The 8,473-nt window shown below is 29.0% G+C and overlaps 1 pseudogene; it reads right to left on the minus strand.

Moving 5' to 3' along the window:
- Positions 1 to 7,456: 7,456 nt before the first annotated feature.
- LOC143578962 (tubulin alpha-2 chain pseudogene) lies at positions 7,457 to 7,849 on the minus strand (annotated as a pseudogene).
- Between the last annotated feature and the right edge of the window lie 624 nt (positions 7,850 to 8,473).

Here is an 8,473-nt window from a genome sequence, read left to right on the forward strand (position 1 = left end):
AATGATAGGGATATATGTAGTAACACCCAATAAATTTCAGGATCTAAAATCTTCACGTTCATCTTTTATTGTAATGTTTTATAATCATTAATTTTTAATTTTGATTAGTTACATATTAAATAGGGAAGTTACCTTTTATAAACGTAATTTCATTTTTATTTAAATTCAAATTTCAAAAATAGGTTATATAAAATTATGAATCTCGTAATTTAAGTAGTTGGTTAATAATATTCTTTTTAATATTCCTATAATTTGTTTTAATTTTTTAATGTCACGAATATATAATAAATGTTTTTTTAACAGTAACTTTTTTTTTTAATCTCGTAATTTAGGTAGTTTCGTTAATATGTATTCTAAGATTCCTATCATTTATTTATTTTGTTAATATCACGAATATATATAATAAAAATTGTTTAGATTGATTATTATGTTTCTAAGAATAACTTAAAGAATTGAAATTTTAAAATCACAATAATTGGAATTTTAAATGAAATATAGCACATCAAATCTTATAATTTAAGTTTTGCATTTTTAATTGAGTATTTGAATAATGATTTAATTTTATAATTTTTTACTATGATCCACTTATCATATTATTTTAATCTATCTATTTTAATAAAGTAAAATAATTATAACCACGTGTCAGTTTGCGGTTAATCCTCACATTTTTTTCCTCCAAAACTAATACTCCCTCCATCCCTTTTTAAATGTCATGGACCCAAAACACATAAATTAAGAAATGTTTGATCATTTTATTTTATAAGCTGTAAAATGGCAATAATGTTCTTTAAGTTATTATGACATTTAAATTGAGACAGCCAAATATTGGAAATTGAAACATCTAATATATGTAATAATAAGGGCACAATTGGAAATTGAATATATATATATATAATGACATTTAAATTGGGACAAACAAAAATGAAAAAATGGACATTTAAAATGGGACAGAGGAAGTATATGTTATAGATCAATTATTATTCACTTTTCTTTTACACTCCATTTATATTATATCAATAACATGATTAAATTATTCACTTTTTTTAAACTCTATTTATATTATATCTATACACTTATATAAAAATAAATATTTGCATATTATACTACTATTCATTGTTAGAATATATTTCACAACATACATGGTGAAATCCAAAAATCAACAACAAACAGTGTTTGTTAAATGTTGAAAAGAATATAATTTTAAATGTAATCATTAACATATTATATTATGTATATTGTTGAATAATGTAAAAAAAACAAAAAAAACCTCTAATATGTTTTCAGTTTACGAAGTAATATTTTAAGCATTAAATTATAAATATATGTTTAAAAGTTTATCCATTTTTTAAAAATAAATTCATTTATCTGTTGTTTTTTTTACATTGTCGTATAAATTTATAAATTATAAATATATGATTTAAATCTATCTATTTACTTTTTCAATAAATTTAGTAAAACTATACATATATGTTTTAGATTGTAAGGATAGTATATATTAATCATTTTCAAATATAACAAAGTTTATTATATTTAGTTTTTTTTCCCTTTTAATCAATAATTGCTTCAGGTGTTTTTTGGAATGTGAATTTGATTATTACAGGTTAAAAGTTGGTAAATAGATCGTTTGGTACAAATGAACTACATTGTACTCAAATTTGTTATGGGTAAAAAGAGGTAATCTAAGTATTTTTAAAAATTTGAGAATGCAAATAGATTTATCATCAAACTTGTAATGAGTTTAAAGTTTTGACTTGAAAATGTAAAACAAATGAAAGTTAGAATTTTAAATGTGATTTTCGAATTTATTTTTAAGGACAGTTTTGGAAAAAGTCAAAATATTCGGGATTTTGCATGTTGGGTATTTCTCCCATGACTAGTAGAATTTAAGAAAAAATGATTTCGACATGTCACCTCCAGACCTGTTAATGTTTCTAACTTTTATCAAATTATAAACATTTGTGTCAACATTTATTTTGCCTTAAAAAGTGATCAGAATGTTATATGTGAAACATGTCATAGAAAATTATGCTCAAGTGAAGGAAAACATTCACAAAATTGAACGATTAACATTTTTTTTTGTCAATTGGCAAAGTCGAGAAGCCCCTCAAACTTATCAAAATATTTTTCTTGGCGTAGCTCAAAATTATTATTATATGAGAAGTATTCTCCGAAATTGGTTCATAACCGATTTTATTTCAATTATCCATATATAATACTTAGAATAAATTGTCAATAGATAGAGTGTTGTTGGGTATGTTTTTGCATGTGTATTATTTTTTTAAGTTCAGTTTTTTTTTTGAAAAAAATATCTTGTGATATAAATAAAATCTATTTATGTATAATAATTAAAGCATAGATGTATACATTTTTTTGGAAAAAATTATTTTGTGATATAAATAAAATCAATTTATGTAATACAAGCGTATATATATGTAATACATTTTCTATACATTATATATTGCTTGATTTGTAACTTGATAATTTAGATAATCTCGTGTGTTACAAGAGCTCTAAAAGTAGTTATGAATATAGCTTGAATGAATGAGATAAGAGTTTAGGGCATTAGGAGGGATAATAGATTAGGAAAGAATATTGGTTTGACACATAATCACCATTATTTTATTTTTTTTAGTAGATAGGATATGATAGGATTATAAAAAAATGTACTTAAGACTTTATAACTCATATTAAAGTTACATTTTGTACATTATAGTATCTTGGCGAGAAGGTAGTTGGATAAACATTTAAGTGTATTTATTAATCGGTAATTATTGCATCTTTGCTAAACTAATTAAGGCTTTGGGGTATAACTTAACACACAAAGCATTTAAGCTAATTTTACATCGGTTAACGAGTGGGAAACCACTCCCTTAATGGGTTATAAGACTCCATTCAGGGGCGTTAAAACAAGATGGGTAAAAATGTTAACACACTTTAAAATTATATACACTCACAAATAATAAGTTAAGAATTGTTTTCAAATTAAACTGAGGGGGGGGGGGGCTAAGTGGGGTTAAACCATTTCCGTTAGGTGAGATGGAGTAAAAATGGGTAAGGTGAGTGAATTAACGCCTATGTGGAGTTAAGGGCCATGATTGATATATATACCCCATGGACTAAATATGCATTTACAGTAAAACTAGTTTGAGGCCTGTGTATTACACAAGTAATTGATAAAAATTTTATACTTTAATCATTAAGTAAAATATAGTTAACAAAATGATCATATATTTTATACGGTTACAGTTTACATTAAAATTACAGAAATTACATAACTAACTAAGATTACACAAATATGTTACAAATAAGTAAAACCCTCTTTGTACACTACATTTGTGATTGTATTGATTGGTATACATTGTTTATCACAAATTAAAATCTTTAGTCCATGTCTGATTGTAACTCTTGACAAGGTAACATATAGGTTTGCTTATAACTTGTTATATAGCCACGTATAAATAAGATTCTTTAAGATTCTTTATTTGTCTGTGTGACAAATAAGATTCTTTAAGATTCTTTATTTGTCTGTGTGACAAATAAGATTCTATGTGACAAATAAGATTCTTTAAGTACATACAAACCCCTAGATAAATGATAATATATCTATGAAACTAACAAAAAAAAAATACTCATACATATAAAATATCATACCTTTTAATTATTTAATATAATGTCAGTTGAGATCATCTGCTCATATTATTATTTAAGAAACCAGATTATCTTAACTTTGATGATATAGTCATCCTTATAATCTTTAAACTTTGAAATTGATTGATAATGATAAATTTGGTGTCATTAATATTTTGTTTATGATAAATTTTACTTGAATTTATATTTACAATTAACAATTGTATAATCAAGCAACATATAAAAGCGAAAATTAAAATATAACAAAATGATTTTTTTTTCATTTCATGTTAATGGAAAATGACAAAGACATACTAACCATAAAGCCATGTTCAAATAAAAAATGATTATTCTGAGTTAGCAAAATATTAGAAAATTTAAAGTTGCATAAATTGAAGGTAGTAATTTTTATTTGTAATAAGTGAAAGCACTGAATAAGAAATGTTTAAATTTTGAATACTGTTCCCATGTTATTAGTTAATATTATGGGAGTTGTTGGAATGTTTAATTAATTGATATTATATATTTTAACAACTTATAGGAAAAAAAAAGCAAAGATTTTGGATTTGTTGGAAGCATGATAGAAGAAAATATTTAAAACTATTTTTTGGTATGAGTTGAGTTATAGAAGAAAATATTTATAACTAAATATTGATTTTCTTATTGCTAAACCCATTTATACTATACAAAAAATCATATAAATAAAGGTCATCTACTTCATATAGTAAATCGGTATACATATAAATTATAATTATAATATTCAACTTCAATAATTTAATGCTCCACATCAAGATATATATATAATAGGTAATTTTCATGTTTGCAATATTTATACAAAACGTTTGAAGAATATTAAGAAAATACATATGAGAAAATTTAAAATCAAACTTGAAACCAATTTTATAGAATCAATTAAACCAATTTTATACAAAACGTTTGAAGCAATGTTGTTGAAACCGGACCGGCCGGTTGAACCGGTCCGACCGGGATTCGGTCCACCGACCGGTTCGGTTCACATAGTTCGCTCGGCTGACAGAGAAACGGCCTGTCAGAACCGGTTCAGCCGGTCGAACCGGAAAACCGCACCGGTTGAACCGGTTTTCTAAGGAAAAAAATATTTTTTTTTTAAAAAAAATCATTTTTTAAGCTTGATCCGTCATTTTTTGACCTAATTTGTGCGGCCGGTCCGACCGGTTGAACCGGTGAACCGGTAGGCCATCCGGTTTAGTGTCCGGTCAGGTTATGAATTAAACATTGGTTTGAAGAATATTAACTAAACCCAACCCGAAGCATCCTGAAAACACTTTTATGTACTTAAAAGACTACATTTTATAGAAACAATTTAAAAAAAAGGTAGCTTTCATTATACACCTCACAATAACAAGAACTTTTATTAGACTTTAAACTTTAAAGTAGCATTTTAGTAAGAACACTTCAGTGCAAGAATGCTACAAATAAACATAAGTTAAATGAATCAACCATTTATAGAAATTGTTGCAATTAGTTAACGACTTCTTTAGTTTTGATCGATGTGATGAGGATTCACTAAAGAATACACAGGCAAGCCACTAAAGAAGTTATTTGTATTTTTTCTTTTGTGATTTAGTCTTGTTATAAAGGGTATAAAATAATTATTTCATAATTTATGTAAAGGATAAAAAAACACCGATATAAGTCCAACTTATTCAATTATGATCCTTTCTAATAACCAATTTCACAAAAATAAAAATAAATTAAGGGGTAGTTATTGAGAATGGAATTATTCATCGTGGGATTGGCACCTGTCATGATTTAAGCGCTTGTTGCTTGTATGATTGACACCTAGCAGATATGTTAAAAATTCTTTTAAGGTTTTCCCTGCTCATCTGTAAAATCATTTGACGGCCTCTTTGTAATGATCGGTGCTCTACTTCTCTGGAGGCTGAGACATCGGATTCAGTCTATGTAAGCAGTTTCCGTCTCTAATTATTGATCTGATTTTTATAATTTGAACGGGTTCTGATGATTGTTTAATTTGTGTGTTCAAGGGTGCTCACAGCATACGTTGATTATCATAACATGTTGACTGTTCATAGTAGACGCATATCATATCTATCAGGTAAAATCAATTAAGTATCCATAGTAAAAAATAAGACTTTTTTTTAAATTTCCGTGCATTCTATTGCAGATTAGATTTTAGATTCGTGAAAACAAACTGTGATGAGCCTTTTCTACTTTCTTGACGCCCGTTTTCCCGAATCAACCAGACCGGTAAGAAGCTGTGACGGGTGGGAGTGAGGCTTTTATCTAGGGTTGATGGAGAGGAGGCCTGAAAATTAGATCCCATTTCAGAAACAAGATGGGATTTTTAGCTTTTGTCGGATTAAACCGAAAATACCTCCAAAATTTACTTCTTTTGATGAAGTTTACGCCACCATGGAGACGTAATGGTTGAACTTTGATGAAGATTGTAATGTTTCTACTTGATTTGAAGCTCCTATTTATTTGAAGATCTTCCCAAACATTACCATGGTTAATTTGCACTCTGTATCGGCCGGTGCTTCTGTTATCGTGAAATAAAAAGTAATTACTTAAATGATTGAGCAGTGAACAGATTGATGGGCTCGTTTCTATTTGAATATTAAGCATCATCAGCTATATATTATTATTGTCAATTTGTAACATACTTATACTTAGTGTACTTATGATATTATTAGGTTAGATTAGGAGGGATTTTATTATTTGTTTGTAAATTTGCAAGATCTATTTGATCTACATATTCAATAAGATTAAAATTGCATTTATATTGATTGTGTTATTCTTGTTTCCAAATCCATACCAAGTTTCTTGTTATTGGTCGAGACATATAGATAAAAAAACCTGATTTATTCCTAAATCGTCAGTAATTTCTTAAGAGACCGAGCGACTCGTTTATTATAACTGCGGGACCCGTTTAAGCTGCGAGCCTACTCAAGCTCGTTTAAGCTCGACTCTATTCAAGATTTTAGCGAGCTGATCACGAGTAGCTCACAAGCAATTAACTTGGTTCCTTACCAGTTACGAGTCAACAAACTGGGTGGGGCATTTAGGAAAGAATGAGTTCGTGTCATGATCAGTGCTCTAATCCAGTCACTTTCTAGGAGGCTGAGATATGTGATTCGTTTTATGTACGCTTTTTTCGTCTTTGTTCTTTAATAATTGATCTGATCTTTTTTTATGCATATTTCCAAATTGCGTTGATAAGTTTAATTAATTCATGTTCCTATGATTGAATTGTGTGTTGAAGGCTGCTCACAGGGTATGCTGATCATAGCATGTTAATTGCTCATAGCAAACACCTATCATCTCTATCAGGAAAAATCAAGATATCCTTACTCTTGTTTAAACATTCCTTTTCATCGTATATTAGATGGTACTGTTGGAAAACAGAAACTAATTCTCGATGATCCACCATTTGGTTCTTCACTTATTAATAGATCTGAACTTTTTTTAATAAATCTTAGTTACTCAATTTTTCATATTTCATTAAAATTTTTGAAACCATCATTTGGTTCTTCAAGTATACTTTATGCTTGGTGTTCGGTTGATAATGTTATGTTCCTTTGCTTACACACAAATGAACATGAACATGCTTCCATATTGGTGAAATGCTGGGCTCGTTTCGACCTACATTTTTAAAGCTCGAACGGCCCGTTTATAATAAATACTGGGCCCACTTAAGCTCGTGAGCTTACTTAAGTTCGTTTAAGCTAGACTTGATTCAAGCTTTTAGCGAGCCAATCTCACGTACCTCACGAGCAGCTTGGCTCGTTCACACCCCTAACTTACTATCACAGTTCCTTACAATTTATCAATCAACAAACTGCACAGCTTGTTGATTTTTGATACACGCAACAGCAGCATTAATATCTTCAGGAACAACATTACCACAAAAGATCAAATAACAAGCCACATAATTTCCATACCTCTGATCACACTTATCCATCAAGCTAGCGGGTTCAAACACTAAGTTTGTGATTTCAGGAACCGACAGCTGCTCGTGATAAGCTTTTTCAACCAAGATCACGGGTGCGTAAGAGAAAAAAATGAATTGGATATGCGGGTACGGCACAGGCTTGTTGGCTTGGAACTTGGTTATATCACCATTAAGTGCTCCATCAAAACGGAGGGAGGTGGTTAATGATGATACGACTTGAGAGAGCAATTGGTTCAAGTTGGGCAAGTGATCTCCTGCAGATGTCATAAATAGGTTCTATTACCATGTTGGGAGTACTGGAGTATCCAGTGTTGTCCATCGATCAGATCACGAGTGAGAGCTCGTCATGGAAATCATTGACCGTGAATACATTAATAAAAATTTGGTTAGGATCATCGAAATTGCGATTTGGGCCATGTCAATGGCTTTTTTATCCAGAAGATGATACATCCGATTCAGCGTATGTAAATGTAAGCAGTTTTGGTCTTTGTTCTTTAATTATTGTTCTGATATTTTTATGCATATTTCTAAATTGTTTGTTGATAAGTTTAATTAATGTTTTGATCAGATTCTGACTAATGTTTTTGTGTTCTGAATGCTGCTCACAGCATACGTTGATCATAGCATGTTGAGTGGTCATAGCAGGCACGTGTATTTACCAGGTAAAATCTAAATATCCGAATTCTTGTTTATAAGATTCCAAGATTTTTGAAAATCTTGATGATCCACCACTATTTTTGGTTCTTTAGTTAATAAATATAAAGGTCGTTTTGTTTTCTTTCGCCACGTTTTTGTGAAATATTTTTTTTCAATTAGTTACTTGCAACCTTGTTATAGTTTTTATCGTGAATCGAATCTAGATTGTTTCCTGACATATGTGTTGTAGGTAAT

The sequence above is a fragment of the Bidens hawaiensis genome, unplaced genomic scaffold (assembly GCF_021521415.1).
Source record: "Bidens hawaiensis isolate Kalapana, Puna unplaced genomic scaffold, B.hawaiensis_p1.1 tig00029413_1, whole genome shotgun sequence".
NCBI lineage: Eukaryota > Viridiplantae > Streptophyta > Magnoliopsida > Asterales > Asteraceae > Bidens > Bidens hawaiensis.